This window comes from Muntiacus reevesi, chromosome 3 (genome assembly GCF_963930625.1).
Source record: "Muntiacus reevesi chromosome 3, mMunRee1.1, whole genome shotgun sequence".
Taxonomy (NCBI): Eukaryota; Metazoa; Chordata; class Mammalia; order Artiodactyla; family Cervidae; genus Muntiacus; species Muntiacus reevesi.
In genome coordinates this window covers 169,448,372-169,475,643 of record NC_089251.1, presented here as the reverse complement: position 1 = coordinate 169,475,643, position 27,272 = coordinate 169,448,372, and the positions used below count along the sequence as shown (strand labels likewise).

Here is a 27,272-nt window from a genome sequence, read left to right as displayed (position 1 = left end):
TATGATAAGGATGGGAGAAATATGGCTTAATAGGACCATACAAGGTAATTTATTGGACAATAAATTCATTATTAATCAATAGTATGATATAAACAAAATCATTTAGAAGGCATTAATAAGAATATGGTTTGTAATACAAACTGGTGATAGGTCTTCTCTGGGCTGGTTAAATTATTACGTTCAATTTTGGCCCCCACAACTTAAGAAGGGAAGTGGAATTTGCTCAGAAAATCAGGAAAGTTAAAAAAAAAACAAACTTAAAAAAATCTCATGAGAATATTATACTTAGAACACAAGTGTTTAAAAAAGATTCAGATAATCAGAATCAAAATTACCTAGTATTTGAAGTAACATCCCGTAGAAGAAAATGTCTATCTGCTTGTAAGATCCCTAATGTTAGAAGATGGATTGATAAATAGAAGCAACCAAAAGAGACGTGCTTTCATAAATAGGAAGCCTATCTGATATTCAGGTAAGACCTTAATTTACCTGTGAGGTTAGTATCAAGTCAAGCTTTCTTGAACTTATTCAAGCTAAGGCTGGACATTCTGACAGAGGTTGATGTACAAGGGCCTTAAGTTTACATGGATGGTTAGACTGAGAAAACTGTTCTTAGTTCTAAAGATGTTATTCTTAAAATGGGGCTGCCCAAGCCAAGAACTGTCTTTAAAAATACAGTTGGGAGGAAGATGAAGGACTATTTTTCTTTTAAATTTGTTCTCTTGTAGATAGCACTGTCAATTCTTGAGTAGGCCCTGATATTATTCTTTATCATTTTTGCTTATATATTTTTTCCCAATTGAATGACAAAACTCTTATGGGGAAGGAGAGAAAAATATATTTAATATATATTGGTTTTCCTGGAATTTAGCAGTGTTTTCTGTTAAACAGAAAGATGCTCATGATACTGTATCAGTTACATCTCAATAAAAAACAGTGGATTTTTTACAATAAAAATACAATGCAATAGTAAAATAAAATAAAAATGTGTATTTTATCCTCTTAGAAACATTCGTGTCTTATCTTAGGAACACGACTCAGGGATTGAAGCTGGGTCACCTGCCTTGCAGGTGGGTTCTTTACTGTCTGATTCACCAGGGCAGCCCATATAAAACTTCAGTTCAGTTCAGTTCAATCGCTCAGTCATGTCCGACTCTTTGCGACCCCATGAACCGCAGCACGCCAGGCCTCCCTGTCCATCACCAACTCCCAGAGTCCACCCAAACTTAGAAACATACAAATGACAATATCCTCCATCCCTCCTGCTAAGTTGCAGTCCAATATGGTGATAAAGCCATCTTTGGAGTTGGGCTGTGTTCAGATCTTCCCTCTTTCATCAACTGGATGCGCTTTGGATAGTTATTTAATCTCCTTGTGTCCAACATCCATATCTGAAGATATTTATTGATAATTACAGAATATATCAGCATATCATCACTACTATAAGGGTTAAGTGGATTGAAAATTTAAAATACTTAGAAAAAATCATTATACATACAGTAAGTATTTAAGTACTTACTTAAGTACATTGTACTCAAGTACAATGCTTGAGAGCATTGTACATAATGTCATCAACTAGCTGGTGTGGTATATATTTTCAGGCTACAGATGCCGAAGATTTCTATCACTTCCTTCCTACTGAGAGATCACTCCACTTTATACAGGGTGGATTGTACTGTTCTTGTGTCCATTGGCTAGACTCTTCCTAGATCAGAGATCTACACAAAAGCTTACTCAGGGAAGAAAGAAAACTAATGGTTTGAATTTTCACTTCACCACGAACACTGTAATTTTTATCACATGTAAATGAACTGAGTCTGAAGTGACTCATAGTATCCACAATCAACTCCTTACCCCACAATCACACTTCATTATAATTGAAGCCATCCTGTCATGTTTAGTGAAAGCATTCAGTTTTGTCATATAGCTGTTGATTCAGTGTTGAGCCCCAAAAAGGTATTGCTAAATAAGCCAGATTTGTGAGGCCCTTTTTAGCATGAGGGTGGACAGGAGGCAATTCACCATATTTATTGATATATTTTCCCTTTGAAGGAGAACAACCCACTCCTCAATTGAAAACTTCTGATAACTACCCTGCTTCAGCTAAGCCAGCACATATCTATGTAATGGAGCAAGCTTTCAATGCCACCTCCTGTTTCACGACTTATTCTTCTAAAAACAGTTGTATCCAAAACAGCTTTTCCCCTTTTTTTGAGGTGGGGGGGGGTAGTTTTTGGTATGCTTTTTTCAAAACTCACCATTTGGAAAAATCACCATTTTATGATTACATTAAACTATGAAACATTTAAGAAGTAAACTCTTCATGCATTTGGAGCGAATAACCACTGAGAACAGGATTTGGTCCACTCTTGGCAGTTAGAATCTGGTTCCATCAGTCAATCCATCCATTCAATTCCTTTTCCTTAGTGATATACGAAGCTTGCTAAAATGCCACATTATGTTGAGTCAGCAATTCTCTCATGTTCATATTTTCATACATATTTATAAGTACATAAATATGTATCAAATCATATAAATCTATAAAAAGACTAGAAAATTTTTCCACCTGTGCTTTCCTCTACCATTAGAGACCCAGAACCTTGTCAGTCCTCTTCCTCTTTCGGCTCATGAGCATTTTTCAGACACATTGAAAAGCATTACTTGATGGAGCTATCTAAAACAGCACCTTAGGCATCTCAGTTGCTAATTTTTGTTCCCAAAAGATTCAAGCATTTCCATGACAGAACACCACAATTTCTACTCTTGTGATTCTGCACTTCTATCGACTTTCTATTTTCTTCTTTTGACTATGATTTTTGGAGTATAGCGTCTTTGGAGTAAGAGAGATCTAGACTGGAGTCGCAAAGAGCTGCCTTGTACTGGCTACATGGTATTAAGGTACTTAATCTCTGCCTGTTGGTAAAATGGAGTATACCTGCTTCACAGGTGGTGCAGCGGTAAAAAATCTGCCTGCAATACAGGAGACGCAGATTCAATCCCTAGGTGGGGAAGATCCCCTGGAGGAGAAAATGATAACCCACTCTAGAATCCTTGCCTGGAAAATTCCATGGAGAAAGAAGCCTAGTGGGCTACAGTCTATAGGATCACAAAGAGTCAGACATGACTGAGCATACACAGAGACACACACACATATTTAGAATTACAATAATAATTGCTCCACTTTTATTACCTTTAGACAAATTACTGTCCTCATATTTATTTATACAAAATAGTGTCCTATTTATACATATTTATATATACAAAATACTGTCCTATTTATTTACAAACATACTCCTGATGATTGCCTTCAAAATTGTATGATGGGTTTTTAAATATAACTGCAAGAATGAGAGATTTACTTAGCAGTTGCCAAGGTTTTCATACAAAGAGTTAAAACTTGGGTGCTTGCCATTCAAAGTGTAGTCTATGGACCAGAAGCATCACACCCGTAGGGAGGTTTTTAGTAAAGAGGATTTCACGTCCCACATTAGACATGCTGGATCTGATTTTGCATTTTAACAATACAAAACAATATGGAGATACAAATGATGGGTATACTTAGAGCCTGGGAAGCACTGGTTCAGGCCACGCTAAGCTGTGAACTTGAAGCATCGTGGTTGTCGTGTAGAGGAAGTATATTCACGAGAGTCGGAAAGACATCGTGTGTTTGAGTGAAGCACCAGCTGGAAGGAAAGATCACCGAAGGCTTGTTCAATTGCTCCCTGTCAGGCTCATTCACTTGTTTTCCTCTCGCTAGGGCTTTCTTCCCAAAAAACCCCAATGCTGTCAAAGACTGAAGGCAGGAGGAGAAGGGGACGCCAGAGGATGAGATGGCTGGATGACATCACCGACTCAATGGACATGAGTTTGAGCAAACTCTGGGAGATAGTGAAGGATAGAGAAGCCTGGTGTGCTGCAGTCCATGGCGTCACAGAGAGCCAGACGTGACGGAGCAACTGAACACCGGAGCTTTCTGCTCAGTGTCACAAAGAACTGTGTGCCTTCCTCTTGGAGCTGTGACTTGTCTACAAGTATGTTTATATAAGAACTGGACTCTGACACCCTAAAGGGTCTCACTTTCTTTGGTATCTCCAGCACCTGGTGGAGGTACTTCCTCCAGACACCTTTGCAGAACTTCCCAGCCTGTGGGAAGGTGCCAGGCACTGCTTACACTTCTCTGACCTGTAATTCCATGTTGTTTTAGAGCTTTGCCATTTGAGAGCTTTTCTTACAAGACTGTGAGCACTTTAGGGCACAGTCTAGACCATTCACCTCGGTACTTTTGATACACATGAAGTAATACTCGTGTGTCTCAATTAAGCTTCCACTAAGAACTGGTATTTTGCGAGCTGATGGAGGTCATAGAACCAACCCTCTATTTCACTCTCAGCGAAAAGAGTTAACTTCATGGGGAGAAATTTCTCTCATAAAGTTTATCCCCTTTTTTCCCTTCTTAACATGTTGGTACCTGCTCATGTTTGTGTATTTTGGAATCTAATATAAGTGGCAGTATTAGTCACGCAGTTGTGTCTGACTTTTGGGACCCTGTGTACTGTAGCCCACCAGGCTTCTTTATCCATGGGATTCTCCAGGGAAGAATACTGGAGTGGGTTGCCATTTCCTTCTCCAGGGGATCCTCCTTGATCCAGGGTTTGAACCCTGGTCTCTTGCATTGCAAGTAGGTTCTTTACTGTCTGAGCTGCCAGGGAAGTCCATGGAAAATTTAGTTATTTGGATGCTAATATCATCAAAATGATATGTGGTAAAAGCACCGTGTTTTCCAGGAATTTCACCACACACAAAAGCTTGAGAACCAGTGAGGTCGTCAGTGTTTGTTAAATGAGAGAAACAGAGAAAGACAAGGCTCTTCTAGTGCAAGTGAGTAGGCAGATGCTCTAACAGAGGCCAGAGTTAAAATGAATGGAAAGGTTATTCAATTACTGGGTAATTTCAGAAAGTCTAGAAGACCAATACAGACAAAGCAATACTTTGAAAGGCCCAATTTTTACCTGACTCATTCAGGCTTTGCTTTAAGTTTAAAACAGCAGCATTAACTTAGGGTGAATGTTTTCAAAATGGGACCAAAAATACATTACAGGAAGAGCAATTCTGTCATAAACACTGCCTGGTAACAATGAGACGCCTGAACATGGCCTATTACTGTCACTGTGCCATTCGAGAAAATACCAGTGATTAATATGGAGTCATAATGTATTTACTTAGGAAAGAACTGATAGCTTTTTCATCTTTGTGACATATTCATTTTGAGATTCATCAAACTGCTTTTCAAAGAGCAGACATGCTCATTATTTCAATTCACATAAAGAAGATAAGCAAGTTCACACGAGGAAAGGGAAAAAAGACTGAAAATGTGAAAAGGGAAAAGAATCCAGTAGAGAAAACAAAATCACAACATTTGGGAAAAGGGTGTGCCAGAGACAGTGTCTCCAAGAAGAAATTATTCATATAATTATTTAAGATGCTTACACAAGCAGGGATAATTACTATGGAAATTCAACATAGGGTACTGTTTATATAAACACGTTAAAAGAGAATAGAGATTAATACCCTGTGGAAGCATTACCCAAAAGAATCTAAAACATACAAAATATATCCCATTTATGTTTGTGTTTCATGTCATATCTCTGTATGCTATTCAAGTTCTTTCCCACAACTAAGCCGACGTGGGTTCCCTCTGATTCGCTCTTGCATTTTGTAACACACCCATATGGAACAATAGTCAACTCAGACAAACTCAGCATATGGGGTAGTATACTATCTGTTCTTCCAGAAGCTACATTCTGTATATTTTTGCCTTATACTCATAAACATCTAAAAAAGAACTTTTAAAGATATAATCAGGTAACCAATAGACTTGCTCAAAAGCCCGTGTTCTACTCAAGGTGAAAAGTTGTCAAAGAGAATGATTTGTGGTCATCATTCCCTTCAGCACATTTGCTCAGTCGCTAAATTGTGTCTGACTCTTTGTGACCCCAAACACGCCAGGCTTCCCTGTCCTACACTATCTCCTGGAGTTTGTTCAAACCCGTGTCCATTGAGTCGGTGATGCCATCCAACCATCTCATCCTGTCGCCCCCTTCTCCTCCTGCCCTCAGTCTTTCTGAGCATCAGGGAATCTTCCAGTGAGTCAGCTCTTTGCATCAGGTGGCCAAAGGAATGGAGCTTCAGCATCAGTCCTTTCAGTGAATATTCAGGGTTGATTTCCTTTAGGATTGACTGGTTTGATCTCCTTGCAGTCCAAGGAACTCTCAACACATCGCATCTATTTAATCAAAATAATGACTTCCCTTTACTCTGTCTTTAATATAAGTAATTTCAGCAAACGGATGCCTATCATAAAGTTCATTTCAGTTCAGTCTTTTTTTTTTTAATAAGAACACTGACCTCCAGGAAGTACACAAGTGATGGAATCAATTCAATCAGCTCTCTTCAGTTACACAGCAAAACATCTTTACTCATGACAGGAAGAGTGGGCAGCAGCTATTAGAAAGGCTGAGTACAAGGACGAGGCTCTACTCCAGAGCCCCTGACCTGGCTACTCCCAGCCGCCCACCAAGGACCCTCCGAGATACAGAAGAGAGACAAGAAATAACAGCTTTTATTTTGGCGGGGGGTGGGGAGGTGAGGAACCATAATTACTCTTCACCCTCGTATATCCATGGAAGAGCACTGGTAATGAGAGAAACTGTTCATTTAATTTTGCACGAAGACTAAATCTGGGGGGAAAAGTGAACACTGGCAGTAATATCCCGAACAAATCAGGGTCAGGTCTAAATGGGCAATGATAAATGATATTGACTTCAAAGTTCTAGGGTTATTATGAAGATATTTAATGCTCTCTATACACAGATATATACATAGATGGTATATACACATAGATAGCATATATATATACATATGTATATAATAAGTATTTTAATATGAACATCAAGATATATATGCATATAACAGTGGTTGTTCAGTCACTAAGTCATGTCTGATTCTTTGCAACACCCATGGACTACAGCATGCCATGTTTCCTTGTCCTTCACTATCTCCCCAAGTTTGCTCAAACTCATGTCCATTGAGTCAGTGATGCCATCCAATCATCTCAACCTCTGTTGCCCACTTCTCCTCCTGCCCTCAACCTTTCCCAGCATCAGGGTCTTTTCCAATGAGTCAGCTCTTTGCATCAGCTGGCCAAAGTATTGGAGCTTTAGCTCCAGCCTCAGTACATCCAGTGAATATTCAGGGTTCATTTCCTGTAGGATTGACTGGTTCGATCTCCTTGCAGTCCAAGGGACTCTCAAGAGTCTTCTCCAGCACCACAATTTGAAAGCCTCAATTCTTAGGCACTCAGTCTTCTTTATGGTATAACTCTCACATCTGTATATGACTACTGGAAAAACCATAGCTTTTACTATATGGATCTTTGTCAGCAAAGTGATCTCTCTGCTTTTTAATATGCTGTCTAAGTTTGTCATCACTTTTCTTCACATACACTCACACACACATAGACATATACAGAGAGATAGATACAGTAGTAAACAGTCAATTATCATTAGCTGGTTACACTGCCATCATAATTACCACTTTATTGGTGACACTTTCCTAGCTTGCTAATCCTCTGGTTTAGAAGAGGGACTCTCAGGACTTCCCTGGTGGTCGAGTGGTAAAGAATCTGCCTTGCAATGCAGGGGACATGGGTTCCATCCTGGTTGGGTGGGGAACTGTGATTCCACATGCAGTGGAGCAACTAAGCCTGCATGCCACAACTAAGACCTAACATAATCAAAGAAAAATATATTAAAAAAAAGAAAAAGAGTGACTCCTATATTATTGAAGGTAAAGAACCAGGGTGTTTTTTGCTTTTGTTGTTTTGTTAGTCTTTTTAAAATTTTCAAATCAGTCTTATAGCAATATTTTGGTCAAATATAATAAAAAATAAATAATAAAATGAGAAAAAAATGTACAAGCCCAATTAGTCTTTGTTATTAGATTTGTGTGTGTGTTAGTCGCTCAGTCGTGTCTGACTCTTTGTGACCCCCATGGACTGTAGCCCACCAGGCTCCTCTGTCCTTGGGATTTTTCAGGCAAGAATACTGGGGTGGGTTGCCATTTCCTTCTCCAGGGGATCATCCCAACTCAGGGATCGAACCCAGGTTTTCTGCTTTGCAGGCAGATTCTTTACCATCTGAGCCACCAGGGAAGCCCTACTATTAGATTTAATAGATATAAACTCACTCTGTTAAATTGCTGTAAACACTTCTAAATGCTTCCTTTCCATTCCTTCAGTTACTTTGTTGGGAACCAATAAGAAATGTTTTGCAAATCAGCACATGGATCGCACGTGGCCACACACTGGGTAGCAATGTTCTAACACTTACTGTCTGTACCAACGTCAAAACTAGCTTTGTTGCAGGAAGACATTGGGCAAATGATGGCTACAGAGCAATGAGGGTTGCTCTGTTGGCTCAGGGGTGTCCTGTGTGCTGATTGACTGATGATAAAATGTACTAAAGTAGTTCACTTATCTTCGATAAGGATGATACCCAGATCTTGCTGGGAAAGATTGAGGGCAGGAGGAGAAGTGGGTAACAGAGGATGAGATGGTTGGATGGCATCACCAACTCAATGGACAGGAGTCTGAGCAAACTCTGGGAGATGGTGAAAGACAGGGAAGCCTGGCCTGCTGTAGTCCATGGGGTTGCCAAGAGTCGGGCACGACTTAGTGAATGAACAACACAACAAGGTAAGATGGAAGTGAAACTCAGATATACCTTAAGAGGTGTGTTAGAATTCAGATGTATTTTGTGATAAGTATATTAACAGAAGTGTTTCATGTCATTCTTGAGATATACAAATAAGGAATTTTTTTCAGCATTTAGAACATTTTTGAGGAGGAAATGAACTCCGCTATCTTCAAGAAAAGAGCTGCCTCTATGTATAAGACAAATTTACACAATTTCTTATGTTTCCAAAACTGATAGTGTTTTCTATATAATTGTTACTGTATAGCAATTTACTCCTATCTGTTCAATGCACACAGCTGGAACAGCCAAAAGTCAGCAGAGTTCTGCTGCTTGCAAGTCAGCATTTCTGAGTTTTAACACACAGACCAAATTAATTCAACATGAGTGGCATTTCTACTAATAATACATCCCTTTCATTGTGTTTGGCTCTGTGCCCTTTTTTTCAACTACTCACATAAAATGTGTTAAAAACACTACTCACTTTCAACAGCTTCTGCACAACAAAACTCCCTGTTAAAGCAGAATGGATGTCAGAAATACTTGAAGCTCTCTAGTAACCATATTGAATTGACTGTGGAGTAGAGTAAAAAAAGAAATCTCCTTAATTCTGTAATTGGGAGGAAAAAGGCTGCCTTCCTGGTTGCCAGGTATATAGATGTTATAAACAGGATGCACTTTATTAGAAATTTCTCCTGTGGCTTGGTTAATTGGATGTTGTGATCAATCTTTGATCTCCTCATTAATTGCATTGGCAGAACTTTAAAAAGGATTTCTGTACAGGCAGTCATCTATGGTTTATATCAAAGATAGATTTTATTGATTGCCTTTCCTATGGAAACCTCAGGTTGGGAAAGGAACTAAGATCCATTCTTTGAACTTTTCTTTTGGAGTATACTTTTAAGAGAGAGAAAGGGCTTCCCAGGTGGCGCTAGTGGTAAAGAACCCACCTGCCAATGCAGGAGACATAAGAGATATGGGCTCCATCCCTGGCTTGGGAAAATCCCCTGGAGGAGGCAGGGCAACCCATTCCAGTATGCTTACCTGGAGAATCCCATGGACAGAGAAGCCTGATGCGCTACAGTCCACAGGGTTGCCAAGAGTCAGACACGACTGAAGTGACTTAGTACACAGGCATATTAAGAGAAAAAGGCTTGGCAAGGCAGAGGTCATCACCTGTTCCCCTGTTAGTGCAATTCAGCATGAAACCACGAGCTGCCCTCCCTGGATGCTGATCAGAATAAAGAACAAAACTGGGCTGATTATTTCAAGTAGATGAATTTACAAAATGATGAGTAAGTAGCAACATAAAGAAACACACCTATACATTTCATTCTGTGCTGTATTTGAAATGACTTACACGGATCAAATTAGGTGACCTAGCTTTAAATAAGCTGAAAATAATTTGATTTGTTATTTTGTAAAGTCCATTCTTATTTGTCATTCACAGGTAAACCTAGCTCAACACTGATCCCACGTACAGGGGAAAAAAAATAGAAATTTAGTATAAAGCAAAAATGAAAAGGATGCTTTCAAATAGTATTGGAAGAAGTTAATTACCATTTGGAAAGAGATAAAATTGATTAAGAGTTTTACATGAAGTGAAAGTGAAGTCGCTCAGTCGTGTCTGTCTCTTTGCGACCCCATGGACTGTAGCCCACCACGCTCCTCCGTCCATGGGATTTTCCAGGCAAGAACACTGGAGTGGGGTGCCATTTCCTTCTCCAGAGGATCTTCCCAACCCAGGGATCGAACCTGGGTCTCCTGCATTGTAGGCAGACGCTTTACCCTCTGAGCCACCAGGGAAGTCCAGGAGGTTTACATATGGGGTCACAAAGAGTAGGACACGATTTAGTGACTAACAACTATATAGACGACTGTGTTAGCTGGGTACCCAGGCTAACTTTGTTGGACTTACAAACAAGTGGGAGTTACAAACACACTCTTGGAATGAAGTTTGGTTGTATGTAGGGAAATTAGTGTTAGTGAAATTAGTGAAAGTGTTAGTTGCTCAATCGTGTCTGACTTTTGTGACCCCATGGACTGTGCCCCAGGCTCCTCTGTCCATGAAATTCACCAGGCAAGAATACTGGGGTGAGTTGCCATTTCCCACTCTGGGGGATCTTCCCAACCCAGGGATCAAACCTGCCTTCTGTAATTTTGAGTTGAGATGCTTCAAACAGCAGCAACGAAAGCTGTTAAATTTCACCTATACACTGCTTTAGTTGCATTATAAAAATTATGCTTTTATTTTCATTTAGCTCCAAACATTTCCTACTTCTCTTGTGGTTTTTTGACCCATAGTTTGTTTAGAAGTATGTTAATTACTAAGTATTTGAATATTTTTCAGATATTTCTCTTTTGTTAACCTCTAAGTTAATCCCATTTTGTACTGAGAACATTTTGTGTATATTTTAAAATTTTAATTTAATTTTTAAATTTAATAACTACTTATGGTTCAGCAAATGCTCCATCGTAAAGATTTCGTGTGTACTTGAAAAGAATATGTATTGTGCTACACTTGAATGCAGTGCTTGTAAATTTCAACTGTTTGACAGTGCCATCGAGTCTTTTATATCCTTTCCAATTTTCTATTTGTTTCACCAATTACTTACAGAAGACTGATGAAACCTCCAATTATTATTGCCAATTTTTTCTTTCTCCTGTCAGTTCTATTAGCTTCTGTTTAGTATTGTGAAGTTTTCTTATTGTGGCTATACGCATTTATCATTGTTATTTCTTCTTGATGAAATGTCCCTTTTTATTTCCAATTATACTCTTTATTCTGAAGTCTAGGTCTCTGATGGTAACATAGATTTCTTATAGTTACTTATTTGATAATATATCTTTGTCTATCCTTTTACTCTTCCTCTACTTGTACCTTTAAATTTAAAGTGAGAATTTTGCGGTAATATATATAGCTGAGTCTTGCTTTTTTCTGCAACCTGAGGATATCTTCTAAGTGGGATGTTTAGACCATTAATATTTAAAATAATTATTGACATGGTTAGTTTTAAATCTGTCATATTGCTCTGTTTTCTGTCTTATCTCTTCTTTCTCCTTTTTTTTCCCTTGAGTATATGTCCCTTTCATATGCCTCCATTCCTTGTGTTATTATTTTTATTTTTTACATATGTTTTAAACCCCATAATATACTGCTAATATTTTTGCTTTAACCAATCAAAAAATATTTAAAGGAAGTAAAAAATAAGAAAAAAGTATTTCATATCCACACACATATTCACCATGTCTGGGCAACTCCACTTCTTTATTCTGGCTGAATGACTGTCTTTAACACTTCATGTAGCATACTTTTGTATGGCACATGTTTTCTCAGCTATTGATTATCAGATTGAATTTTAATTTAGATGTCAATCTTGGAAGATAGTTGGGGAGTGTAAAAATTCTAGGTTGACTTTCTTTCGGTGTTTTAAAATGTCATTCTATTATCTTCTGACTTGAATAAGGTTTGAAAAAAGTTTGAAGTCATACTTATCTTCGTTTCTGTGTATATGGTGTGTGTGTACGTGTGTGTATCCTGGCTGCTATTGTGTGTGTGTGCCAAGTCACTTCAGTTGTGTCCGACTCTCTGGGACCCTAAGGGCTGTAGCCCAACAGGTTCCTCTGTCTATGGGGCTTCTCCAGGCAAGAATACTGGAGTGGGTTGCCAGGCCCTCCTCCAGGGGATCTTCCCGACCCAGGGATCAAAAAATGTATCTCTTGCATCTCTTGTATTGGCAGGTGGGTTCTTTACCACTAGCACCACCTGGGAAGCTACTGTTAGGAGATCTATTTATTACTAGCTTTCATGTTATTATGTCTGTTAGTGTGGTTTATTTGGCTTGAGATTCACTGAATTTTTTCTGTGAATTTACACAAATTCATCAAATTTGGAAACTTTTAGTTATTATTTCTTCAAATATCTTTTGTGCACTGTCTCTTCCAAACTCTGGAACTCCAATTACACATATATATTACATAGTTTGGCATGGAGGTCTGTTCCTTTTTATTTACTCTATCGGAGACACTGTATTTTTCATCTGTGAGTTCCATTTTGTTTTTTTCTTCTATCTCCACTTCTCATTATGTTCATGTTTTCCTTTAATTATTCTGAATACAACAAAATAGCTATCTTAACATTTTATACTAGTTCCATCATCTATACCCTTTTACAATCCCGATTCTGATAGCTCTGATATTTCTCTGGGTTATGAGTCATGTCTCATTGTGTCTTTGCGTATCTAGTAAGTTTCTCCTGGATACTGAACATGGTAATTTTATACTGTTTGATGCCTACGTTTTGTTTTCCTTCTTTAATGGGAGCTGGACTTTGTTCTGGCAGGCTATTAAGCTACTTGCAGATCATCATAATCCTTTCAAGGCCCCTTTTAAAGCTGTGCTAGTGTAGGTTTATCATTCTAGGGGCAGTTCATCCCTGCTACTAACACCTGACCCAACTGAGGTCCCCACTGAATGCTCCACATGACTACTGTGAACTATCCATCTACTCTGGCTGGTTCAAGCTGGAGTGGCTTCCTGCCTCATTGTGAGCTCTGGATACTGTTTACAATTCTTCCCTCCTTTGTCTGACTGTGGAGTGTCACCTTAAGCATATATGGCCTCGTACCCAGCAAAAACCTAAGAAGTCCTCTGCAGGTTTCTGAAGTTCTTCACCTGAAAATTTACTTCCTCTGTGAAACTCACAAATTCCAGTCTCTGTCTCCTCCGATAAGACCGTGTTTCTAACTGGATGTTTATATAAATTCTGTGTCTCATTTCTAAAGAATACTTTGTGAGACTGAGAAAGTTCTGTCACTAGTTTTACAGGAAAAAATAGATGAAGAAATAGTTATTAGAGCTGTCAGTGCAACTGGATTTAAAAAAAGTCCTCTTTTGGGAAAATGCTGAAACAGATTAAGGTCTATGCCATGGCCAGCTTAATAGGAGGCAAACGTTTTCTAATTTCTTTTAATTTTTAAACAAATGGATCATTTCTTACAGGCAAGCTTGCAAAAGGAAAAGCTGGCAAAGTGTGAGTCTATTTTTATGGAAACAAGGTCATTAGTACTAATATTTGATGCACACAATTCATTAATTCTTGGACAGTCTTGACGGAGGACCAGAGAAGAGAGAAACAAGCAAGAAACAGAACCGGTAAATACTATTCCATGGTTAGAGTTTGGAACTGAAATACAAAAACTGCTACAAAATAAATAAAATTTAAACCCATAGCGCCACCCCTGAACAATGAAAAATCTGAATCACAAAAGCTAAAGTCACTTGAGTATGTTGATGTTGGAACCTATAAAATGGCAGGTTCATCTTGAGAGGACAGTATCAGTTTTACCACATTAAAAATTGTAATATTTATTTCCAGATAAAGGGTTTATATTTTTAAACATGTGCACACACACATATTAAAAATATCATGTTAAACCTTATTATCATGAACTAGGAACACTGACAGTATTCATGCATAACATTCAGGTATGATGTGTGATCTTGGGTTGTGAGAATGTAATGATAAATAAACCATTGAACATGCATGAATGACCAGTCTATTTATTTAGCAGAGGGAGGAGATGACTGCATTGAAAAGACTTGGTCTTCTGGCATGAAGGTGGTAGGAGGGTCTGGCAATTCATGAATGGGAGGAGCAGAGTTTCTATCATCAGCTGGAAGTTCTGCTGCTGTTGCCTCAGCTGGGCCTTCCTCCTAGATATTTAGCTAGAGTCTGTCTCACTGACTCTCTTAGAAATCTGTGTGCTACTTAAACTCCCTTAACAAATTTGCTTTCTCTTTTATTGTAGAGTGAATCCTATCCCTGAAACCAAGAAAATTTACTGAATTTAGCTACATGGTGGGGGATCAATGACAATCAGATGACAGGCCATTTGAGTATAGTCCTAGGATGTTGGATTATTGGAGGAATGTTAATCGCTCAGTCATGTCTGACTCTTTTGTGACCCTATGGACTGTAGCCCACCAGGCCCCTGTGTCCATGGAATTCTCCAGGCAAGAATCCTGGAGTGGATAGCCATTCCCTTCTCCAGATCTTCCTGACTCCTGGAGGGACTGAACCCAGGTCTCCCATATTGTGGGCAGATTCTTCACCACCTGAGCCACCAGGGTGAGGTACAAACCCTAGGTAAGGAAAAGGAAGTCAGTCAGCTTAAACAACTCTTTCAAAAGTTTGGTTGCATTAACCCCATGATCCTAACTTGACCTGCCTTGCCTCTCCCCTTTGGTAACAAGTTTGCCTTCTATGTTTGCGAGTCTGTTTCTGTTTTGCATATACATTCATTTGTATTATTTTTCAGATCCCACATATAAGTCATACGTAGTTTGTTTTTTTCGCATATATTTCACTAAGCATAATATTCTCAAGTCCATCCATTTTGCTGCAAATTGTAAATCAACTAAACTTCAATTTTAGAAGTTTGGTTGTGCAGAGGAGAGGAATGGGAGAGAATAGTTGGAAAAGGATATAGAGTCAAGGGAGGGAATTGTAATTTCTAGAGATGGAAATGATTAAGTCTGAGAAAGCTGGAATGTAATATAAAGAACAGTTGGAGGCAGTCTCAGCTAGAAGAAGCTGGGCTTCCTTTAATACAATAGAAGGCTGGAAAGATTGAAGGTAGGAGGAGAAGGGGATGACAGAGGATGAGATGGTTGGATGGCATCACTGACTTAGACATGAATTTGAGCAAACTCTAGGTCAGAGAAGTCTGGCATGCTGCAGTCCATGGATTGCAAAGAGTTGGACACAACTTGGAGACTGAACAATAACAACATAGGTACTGTCCAGGGAAAAGCTTCTTTGATTCCAGAGTGGCTGGAAATATACAAATATTTGCTCTGGAAGAGCCCCAGCTAGTACAGGAAGAAGGAACTGAGAAGTGCTGTAGGAACATTCATTAAAAGAAATCAGTCCTGAATATTCACTGGAAGAACTGATGCTGAAGCTGAAACTCCAGCATTTTGCCCACCTGATGCGAAGAGCTGACTCATTGGAAAAGACCCTGATGCTGGGAAAGATTGAAGGCTGGAGGAGAAGGGGATGACAGAGGATGAGATGGTTGGATGGCATCACTGACTCGGTGGACATGAGTTTGAACAACCTCCGGGAGTTGGTGATGGACAGGGCAGCCTGGCGTGCTGCAGTCCATGGGGTCGCAAAGTCAGACACAACTGAGAGACTGAACTGAACTGAACTGATATGGAGAAAAACTCAGAATGTTGTAGCTGTATAACATTTAATTGACTGCATTTGCATACTATTCGTCTTTTATATTTGTGAACAATATAACCACGTTATAAAAATTTAGGTAACGGGGGGCGGGGGGGGAAGTCAATGTACAGGCCTCATAGTTTCATGATGCTTTTAAAATTGTGTTTTGAAAAATTTACACTTGGTCTTTTGCTTGTTTCCATCTTATGCAGTATTCATAGTCATTATTCTAATATTATACTATTTAATCGCTGTAATTTACATGGTCTTTTCTCTATTGCTAGTCATGACTATATCTAAACTTAATCAATGCATAAATATAAATTATAGCTCTAAGAAGAAGCTCAGGGATTATCAGATGCCACATCCTCTTCATATAGAGGAGAAAACGAAGATACAAAGTAACTGAATATATTTCATCAGAATCACACAGCAAATGAGCAGCCGAATCAGGACCAGACACCTAACCCATAACACGGACAGAAGGCAGGCTAGCAGAACTGATTGGACCTGCTATCCTCTTGCTCAGCGCTTTTCAAAATTCTAGCCTGGAAAGTGTTCACTATTGGTCACACTGAGGTAAGGGGCTTATGAAAGAGTATGGAAAGAAAAGCGTTGATTTATATTTTGTCACTGGTCAGTTACCATCAGCTCCCACATCAGCATTAATCTCTATATCAGCCTTTGAGTAGGACAGTGCTAACTGAAAAATCACTCACAAAATCTCTGGTTCTTTCTCTATCTATCACTAGCATTAGTAAACACTATGTTGGAGTTTCATAGCCACATTGAATTTATATCTTTCCTAACAAAATCAAAACAAGTGTCCCAAGACTGATGTTTTGAAAATAAAGCACTCATACTTGGTCTGTAAGTATGAGCATGAAGTGTTTACTATGCAGTTTACATGACTTTAGCTGAAGAGATTCACATATGAACAAGGAGTGTACAGGAGATGGGCTGTTCTTTTAATCTGGTCCATTTTCTTATTTGATAATTCAGCAGGGTTCTTGGGATTCATCTTCTGTGTTGCTGAGAGAAGAATATGTGTACTCCTGATAACTCATAGGCTTCACTCATCCCTGACCACTACAGAAATAAATATTTCAAGAAATGTTTTATGTATTTAAACACCAAATGCACATGGTAACTGTAACCTTCCCCCCTCCCCAAGAGCAGAAAATGACAATACTAAGAACAAACAAAAACCAAAATAAAAAACTCAGGATGGCATGATGCCATGATTCATCAAACATGACGTCAACTGATTTGCAGAACGAATGATGAATTTGGATACAATGCTTTTAAAAGTAGTGTATAGGTTACACCTTATAGGCATAACCAGTGCTTTTAATGTTATAACTTATAGGTTATCTGGAAGTTAATTCTAAGCCTGAGAATAATTACTACCAAATTACCAGGGTAACAGAACTCAAGGGGTCATCGATTTCACTTCTCACTTTATAACTCAGTATGCACATCAATTACGTGAAAAGAAATTATGAATTTTCTTTCTAAAGATCTCTAAAGTGATGCCACTCTGGCTGTGGTAGATAACTATAGCTATCCTGATTCCTACAGCTCCTTCCAAACTAGGTTGGTTATCTGTTTTCAGTTCAGAATGCTTAAGTATTATTATTACTACCATTAAAGGCAGCACACTGAATATTCTAAATCATTTAATTGTCACAAACATCCTAAGAGATAGGCACTATTCCTTAACTCTATCATATAAAGGAGAATGGGCTCCAAAATCACTGCAGAAGTGACTGCAGCCTTGAAATTAAAAGACACTTGCTCCTTGGAAGAAAAGCTACGACAAACCTAGACAGCATATTAAAAAGCAAAGACATCACTTTGCCAATAAAGGTCTGTAGAGTCAGAACTCCAGTATTCATGTATCGATGTGAGAACTGGACCATAAAAAAGGCTGAGCACTGAAGAATCGAGGCTTTCGAATTGTGGTGCTGGAGAAGATGCTTGAGAGTCCCTTGGATTGCAAGGAGATCAAACCAGTCAATCCTAAAGGAAATCAACCCTGAATATTCATTGGAAGGCCTGATGCTGACGCTGAAGCTCCAATACTTTGGCCACCGATGCAAAGAGCAGACTCACTGGAAAAGACTCTCAAGCTGGGAAAGATTAAGGGCAGGAGAAGGAGGGGAAGACAGAGGATGAGATGGTTGGATGGCATCACCAACTTAGTAGACATGAGTTTGGGCAAACTCCAGGAGACAGTGAAGATCAGGGAAGCCTACCGTGCTGCAGTCCATGGGGTCAGAAAGAGTCAGACACAACTCAGTGACTGAAAAACAATGAAAAAGGAGGAAACTAAATAAGAGAGGCTTGTAACATAACTTGCTCTAGACCAGCCATATAGATGTCAGATGTGAACCCAGGTATCTGGCCTGAGAGCCTGTGCTCTTAACTACTAACTAATTGTTTCTCAGTGATTTAGGATGAGTTAATTCATGTTCATTGGAAGGACTGACGCTGAAGCTGAAACTCCAATACTTTGACCACCTCATGCGAAGAGCTGACTCATTGGAAAAGACCCTGATGCTGGGAGGGATTGGGGGCAGGAGGAGAAGGGGACGACAGAGGATGAGATGGCTGGATGGCATCACCGACTCGATGGACATGAGTTTGAGTAAACTATGGGAGTTGGTGATGGACAGGGAGGCCTGGTGTGCTGTGATTCATGACTGAGTGACTGAACTGAATTGAACTGAATTCATGACAGTACATGGAAGTGCAATTGAGCAAATCCATGGTTCTTTTGATCTTAATAGTCTTCTGAACTGTCCAGAATGGTAGCTACAAGCCACATGTGACTACTTAAAATTAAACTAATTAAAATCAAATACTATTAAAAATTGACTTCTCCAGTCACACAGTTAGTAGTTACTGGGACAGCCCATTTCCATCACAAAGAGTTTCACTGGATGGCACTGGTCTATAGTAACACCAAAATTCTCAACAATGGACTATCTACTTTGCTTTTATATATCTTTTTCTTTTGTAATGCCCTCTGCAAATAAAGATGGTAGGTAGAAGTGGCAAGGTTTATAGAGGAATAAAAGTCTACTAATGCCTAAGTGACTAAAATCTCTAAACAGTAATTTAGGAAGTGCAACCAAAATATTTTTAGTAGGTACATGAGAGGTTAACAATAAAGTAACTCAGAACTCAGAGTAAAATTAGTGAAAATATAAACACAAAAGTATTCATTATTTGCAAGAATGAACCCCCATTTTTTATAAACATGGGGAGAGACTGGTTTAGGAGATGATACAAATGCAATTGCATTGTTAAAAAAATGTTTATTTATTTGACTGCACTACGTGGCTTGTGGGGTCTTAGTTCACCAATCAGGGATCAAACCTGTGCCCCTTGCAGTGGAAGTGTGAAGTCTTAACCACTGGACTACCAGGGAATCCTTGAAATTGTATTTTAAAGGACTATAATATAAACTACTGAATTTCATTCTCTGAGGAAAACTGTACTAACAATCAGGAGACGGTTTCTTTACCCCCAAAAAAGTATATTTGAAAGGCAAAATCAGCCCAGTTCAAGTAAGTGTATGGCTTGATGAACTGACTCAAAATAATAAAACTTTCCACAGCAGAAAGATTTATCAGCTTAGCATGAGGACACGAGTCACTCATCCACTCTCTTGTTCTAATTCAGTGTTCACCAAGCAGTTATCATAATCAAGAGTGCTTATTTCTATAACAGGTAGAGGAAAAAAGTTCACATTTCACTCTTGGATTTTAACGCCTACCATAAGACCATTTAATAATTAACAAAATAATAAATAAATAATTTAAGCAGTAATTTAAGCAAAATGTAAGTATTTATAAAGACTAAATAATTTAAATAAAGAAAAATTTAGTATTTAAAATGATCTAATTCTACTTACTATGATAATCTCTAGGTCAATAGATCATTCTTTTTTATGGCTGAGTAACATTACATTATATACATATAACGGAATACACATACAGAACACACATACAGTAATGGAAATAAAAACAAAAATAAACAAAGGGGACCAAATTAAATTTAAAAGCTTTTGCATAGCAAAGGAAACCATAAGGACAACCTACAGGATGGGAAAAACATTTGCAAAATGATGCAGCCGACAAGGGATTAATCTCCAAAATATACAAACAGCTCACATAGTTCAAAAGAAACAAACAACCCAATCAAAAAATTGGCAGAAGGTCTATAGAGACATTGCTGTAAAGACATAACAGATGTCCAAAAAGCACATGAAATTGCTAATTATCATAAAAATGCAAAGCCAAACTACAGTGAGGTACCACCTCACCCTGGTCAAAATGGCCATTATCAAAAGCGTACAAATAATAAATGTTGGAAAGGGAATGGAAAACAGGTATCCTCCTACACTGTTGATTGGAATGCAAACGGGTACAGCCACTATGACAGCAGTGCGGAAGTTCGTGAAAAAACTAAAAAGAGAACTACCATATGATCCAGCAAGCCCAGTCCTGGTCACATATCCAGAGAAAAACATAGCTCGAAAGCATACATGTACTCCAACGTTCATTACAGCACTATTTACAATAGCTGAGGCATGGAAGCAACGTAACAGATTACCATACCAAATGAAATAAGCCAGAAAGGGAGAGACAAATATCATATGAAATAACTTACATGTGGAATCTAAAAAAGAAATGAGACAAACGAACTTATTTCCAAAAAGAGGCTCACAGGTATATAAAACACAATCATGGTTACCAAACGGGATGAGATAAATTAGGAGGTTGGGATTAACACACACACGTGTGTGTGTGTGTGTGTGTGTGTGTGTGTGTGTGTGTGTGACTCAGTCATGTCTAACTCTTTGAGACCCCATGGACTGTAGCCCGCCAGGCTCCTGTGTCCATGGGATTCTTCAGGCAAGAATACTGGAGTGGGTAGCCATTCCCTCTCCAGGTGATCTTCCTGACCCAAGGATCAAACCCCCAGGTTTTGCACCAGAGAAGTGCAACATACACATACTATCCCTTATGAGACAGATAAAAAACAAGGGCCTACTGTATAGCACATATTATTACTCAATATTTTGTAATACTCTATAAGGGAAAAGAATCTGAAATATATATATATATATATATATATACATATGTAACTGAATTGCTATGCTGCATACCTGAAATTAACATGATACTGTAAATCAACTATATTTCAATAAAAAATAAAAAAAGAAAGTTACCTGATTTTATAGGTCAAAAAGTCTTTAGGAAAAGAGTTTGGTTTAGAAATAGCATGAATCTGGGATAGATTTCTACTAATTAATCTCACTGTAAAATAATATTCTCATGTTGCTGACTAGCAATACAACCCAAAAGCACAACTGATTATAAGTGTGCTCCATTGATTTATTGAGACACTGTATTCTATTCTTGAACGTGAAAAAAAAATGGCTGTTTTGGAGGACTGTCATATGGTTTTGTCAAGGGCAAATCCATGAATATTTTTGAGGAAACACCTTCGTTCACAGTCATGGTGCTATCAGAGCCCTGTAATTACATATTAAGCAAAGACACAACTCTGAAAAAACCAACTTCAAGTATAACTATTCTAATGCAAACATTTGACTTCAAAATGCTGTTTCCATTGACTCTGGTCAATTTGGGGGAACCAAAAAATGAAAATCAATTTTTAATCAGTATTTGACAAGACACATATTTTTAGATCAAGCTATGAGAGTTTTAGACCAAAAAAAAAAAAAAAAGTGTTTTAGAGAAACTTGTTGAAATACAATGTTCAACTGGACGTATCCTAAGATAGATGGTCACTACTACAGTATGTAAAAATCTTAATTTGAGCCAATCATTAAAAAATTTCCCCCAAATTACTGGATTTAGTTTTTGCATATTTTTATTTTAAAAAGTCCAGACACAATTTATCTTCTTTTAACCCACAGTATATGATTATCCACTCTGGATAATTCTTCTTGCCTTGAAGAAAACATTCTCTTTTTGATATAGCTAAACATTAAAGTATAATTTTAACTTTCTGATTTTCATGGCACTAGCTAGGTAAGACTAAGGTAACATTTCTGTAGGATGGCCAAAGGGTCTTGCTGTTCATTTTTCGATACTGAAGCATTTATCAATATCTGTTTTATTAAAATCCCTCCTAGAAACTACAGAATTTTGGTATCAGCATTCTATCGGGTGGAGAGGGAGGTGGGAGGGGGGATCGGGTTGGGGAATACATGTAACTCCATGGCTGATTCATGTCAGTGTATGACAAAACCCACTGCAATGTTGTGAAGTAATTAGCCTCCAACTAATAAAAAAAAAAAAATAAAGTAATGCCTCATTAGTTTGGTTGTTTTGTCATAGTCTTCACTCACCTTCAACCCCATCTTTACTTATTCTGCCTTTTGAATAAAAAGTGTACAATTAAACATGGCCTGGAGCAAAATGGGCTTGGGCTATCACAAAATTAAAGTGACACAGTCCTCTTAAAAAAATACCTCTCAGCTACAAAGTCAAGTGAGACTTGGAAATGCTAGAGGTCAGAACATTGCTCACAAATTATCCCAGCACAATTTAGCTTCTCAATGTTTTAGAATTAGACAAACAGCATCTGATGACTCATATAACTTGTACCTTAAATGTGTTTTGCTGGTATGCATTCCTTTTAGTCCAAGTACCCCCTGAGGAACAGAGTGTAACAGAAGCAGTTATGGCTTCAATTTCCCCTGTATGATTTGCTTTCATTTGAAAACCAGTAAAAAGTTGGGAGGAGGTTAGGGGAAATGGACTGGCTAACTCTTGACATTATCAGGGCTTCAGAGTACCAAGTTTCCACTTTCCTTTTATCAGGGGAGAGAGCCCTTCCAATGACAATAAATAATATGGGGAAACCAAGAAATATGAAGGTGTTACTTAGGAAAAGTTATTATCAACAGTAATTAATTAGTCTGACCAGGTTCTATGTACTTGAGACATTAGTTTTTAGTTTTAAAACTATTGCACATCTAGTGTTTCCTTTGATTCCAGATTTGGGGTTGGTGTCCTTCAACTTGGATATTTTTATGGTATGCTCAGACTACCTACAGGCAGATGGACTGCATTTTAGATTATCAGGGTAATCTGACCCCATTCCTTCTGTATCTCTGAAACTAACTGTTCTCCAGGGAGATCTTCCACTGACATCCAGCATGGTGATTCCTTTTCTAAGTTAATAAAGCATGTGTGACTCAAGTGCCGGCTAGGTTCTTCTTTTTTCTACCAGGAGAAAGTTTACTTTATCTTTCACAAACTCCTTAACTAACAACTCCTGATTATGATCATGCCTCAGCTTTCTCCAAGGATGAGGAGTAATACAAGGGGACAAGTGGTAGAGACGCTGAGACACATTTGGAGAAGGTAATTAAAGGGTAAGATACGTGGTGTGTATATTTACAGAGTCCACAGAGATGGACAGAGCAGAGAGGTACCCAGAAGGGCATCTACCCTATGCAGTCTTGACTTAGAAGGTAAGGGGATAAACATACAACAAGTTTCCGTTTATAGCTTTCTGGGGACTCAAAATGATCTAGAAAAAGATCACTGGTCTTGGAACCAGAAGACTCGAGTTTCAGCCCTTGGCATACTAAATCACTGGGTAACATTTGACAAGTCTCTTAATGTTACCATGCCTTGGTTTCTCCATCTGTGAAATAAGGACAAAATCCTCTAGTACCTACAGGGTTGTTCTCAGGTTCAGATGTCACAATGTGTATGAAAATACATTATATAAATATGATTATGTTATATCTTGTTTCATCAAGGGATGAAATCTCCTGTGTGTGTGTGTGTGCTCAATTGTGTCCAACTCTTTGCGACCCCCATGGATTGTAGTCTGCCAGGCTCCTCTGTCCATGGGACTTCCAAGGCAAGAATACTGGAGTGTGGGTTGCTGTTTCCTTCTCCAGGCAAATCTTTCCGACCCAGGGATTGAATCCGCATCTTTCATTTCCTGCATTGGCAGGTGGATTCTTTACCACTGTGCCACTTGGGAAGCCCCGACTTTACTGTAGGTACTCGTCGACAATGTTATACACATCCATGAATTGGAAGGTACATTGACCTATCTATGTGATACCCATTTATAACTGATGATTAGAGAAAAAACAAATCCCTGTTTTACTAAGGACAACTCCCAGTTCTCTGCGTTTCTGTACCTAATTTCTATGCTTTCATCATAATACTTACTCTAAAAACGAAATAAAGAAAATTCAGAGCGCTGAACACAATTAAGGGGGCTGGCTCCTTGTTACTAGAATATAGATGAGCTTCAGCTTAATTACTTTAATTCTTTGTCACGTATTTTTTGTGGCTCTTTGAGATGTTTTCAATATATTGGTAACTTGGACTATATAAGCAATCAGTGGGAGAAGGGAAGATGTCTCACAATAATTTTCCAGCCTTTTTTCTTCTTTTCCATTCTTTATCTACTCACAGCTGTATATTTTTAGTGAGGGCTTATATATCTCTCCCAAATAAAATATACAATTTTGTTGTCAATTAAAGATCTGTTAAAATTTTTGAATTAGGATGTTCAATTTTAAAAAAATTTAGCCTTTTTAATAATCACATTTACATATGAATATGATTTTTCTTTTATTTTTAATTGGAGGACAAATGGTTTACAATGTCGTGTTGGTTTCTGCCAAACATCGACATGAGTCAGCCACAGGTATACATATGTCCCCTCTTCTTAAACCTCCCTCTCACTTCCCACCCCACCCCACCCTTCTAGGTTATCATAGAGCACTGGGTTGACCTTCCTGTCATATAGCAAAGTCCCACTGGCTATCTGTTTTATATATGGTAATTATATGTTTCCACGCTATTATTTGTCCCACTCTCTTTCCTTCCCCTGCTGTGTCCACAAGACTGTTTTCTCTGCCTGCATCTGAATTCCTGCCCTACAAATAGGTTCATCAGTACCATTTTTCTAGATATCATATGTATGCATTAAAAACTATATTTATTTTTCTCTTTCTGGCTTACTTCACTTGGTATAACAGGCTCTAGGTTCATCCACCTCACTAGAACTGACTCAAATTAGTTTCTTTTCCTGGTTGAGTAATACACATATGAGTGAGCTTCCCGGGTAGCTCAGCTGGTAGAGAATCTGCCTGCAATGCAGGAGACCCTGGCTTGATTCCTAGGTTGGAAAGTTCCCCTGGAGAAGGGATAGGCTACCCACTCCAGTATTCTTGGGCTTCCCTGGTGGCTCAGATGGTAAAGAATCTGCCTGCAGTGCAGGAGACCTGGGTTTGATTCCTGGGTTGGGAAGATCCCTGAAGCCTCCTTCAGGCTGCATGGGAACCCACTCCAGTATTCTTGCCTGGAGAATCCCATGGACAGAGGAGTCTGGCGGGATACAGTCCATGGGGTCGCAAAGAGTCGGACACGACTGACAACACAGCACATGGATCCCTCTCTTCTCAGTAGCATGCCTGTGGTGGAGTGTGAAATCAATAATGCAGTTAACATGTTTTTTTAATTAAACTATTATCTAAGAGCTAAGCAGAAAGCTGGACGTAAAGTGAGCAATCAATAAATAAACTGAGTTAATGATGGGCAGAGAATAACTGAATCTATAGAACAGCAGGCTCTCAAATTATATACACTATTCTATGGAAATATAGAAATAACATTCTAAAACTATTCCAAATAATTCTCTGAAATAAGCATTTTAAGAGGAAGGATCTCAAAGTGCTTTTTATTTACCAGAAAGCCATTTCTTCCATTTTATTGGAAGATTATGAAAAATGATCTAATTATATTATATATTATTTGTATTTCCTGAGTCATAAAAGGAGATGCATAACTCTCCAAATGGAAAGGCACTTGATTTAGTCTATGAGAAAGACTTGTAGCTTGGTGTGCAAATAATTACAAACAATACTTAAGGTCCAAATTGTTTCAAGCCCCTGAAAATCTGCATATATCAGTTCAGGTCATTAAAGCACATACTTTGTCTTAGAATTTAGTTATCCAACCGACAACTGTAAGACATCTTCTACATCTTCAGTTTAGTTCAGTCCAGTTGCTTAGTGGTGTCTGACTCTTTGCGACCCCAAGAATCGCAGTACGCCAGGCCTCCCTATCCATTACCAGCTCCCAGAGTTTACTCAAACTCATGTCCATCCAGTCGGTGATGCCATCCAGTCATCTCATCCTCTGTCGTCCCCTTCTCCTCCTGCCCTCAATCCCTCCCAGCATCAGGGTCTTTTCCAATGAGTCAACTCTTCGCATGAGGTGGCCAAAGGACTGGAGTTTCAGCTTCAGCATCAGTCCTTCCAATGAACACCCAGGACTGATTTCCTTCAGGATGGACTGCTTGGATCTCCTTGCAGTCCAAGGGGCTCTCAAGAGTCTTCTCCAACACCACAGTTCAAAAGCATCAATTTTCCAGCACTCAGCTTTCCTCACAGTCCAACTCTCACATCCATACATGACCACTGGATAAACCATAGCCTGACTAGACGAACCTTTGTTGACAAAGTAATGCCTCTGCTTTTTAATATGCTATCTAGGTTGGTCATAACTTTCCTTCCAAGGACTGTCTTTTAATTTCATGGCTGCAATCACCATATGCAGTGATTTTGGAGCCCCCCAAAATAAAGTCTGACATGGTTTCCACTGTTTCCCCATCTATTTCCCATGGAATGATGGGACCTGATGCCATGATCTTAGTTTTCTGAATGTTGAGCTTTAAGCCAACTTTTTCACTCTCCTCTGTCACTTTCATCAGGAGGCTTTTTAGTTCCTCTTCACTTTCTGCCATAAGGGTGGTGTCATCTGCATATCTGAGGTTATTGATATTTCTCCTGGCAATCTTGATTCCAGCTTGTGCTTCCTCCAGCCCAGCATTTCTCATGTTGTACACTGCATATAAGTTAAATAAGCAGGTGACAATATACAGCCTTGACGTACTCCTTTTCCTATTTGGAACCAGTCTGTTGTTCCATGTCCAGTTCGAACTGTTGCTTCCTGACCTGCATACAGGTTTCTCAAGAGGCAGGTCAGGTGGTCTGGTATTCCCATCTCTTTCAGAATTTTCCACAGTTTATTGTGATCCACACAGTCAAAGGCTTTGGCATAGTCAATAGATGTTTTTCTGGAACTCTCTTGCTTTTTCGATGATCCAACGGATGTTGGCAATTTGATCTCTGGTTCCTCTGCCTTTTCTAAAACCATCTTGAACATATGGAAGTTCACGGTTCACCTATTGCTGAAGCCTGGCTTGGA

The 27,272-nt window shown here is 38.7% G+C and overlaps 1 protein-coding gene and 1 non-coding gene across 3 annotated transcripts in view; both read right to left on the bottom strand.

Annotated features, from left to right (window-relative positions):
- RGS17 (regulator of G protein signaling 17) overlaps positions 1-27,272 on the bottom strand; it is a 101,834-nt gene that overhangs the window by 42,104 nt on the left and 32,458 nt on the right. The gene's annotated exons all lie outside the window — the stretch shown is intronic.
- Positions 10,485-10,556, bottom strand: TRNAC-ACA (transfer RNA cysteine (anticodon ACA)). The gene has a single exon. It is a non-coding gene; the product is annotated as a tRNA-Cys (tRNA).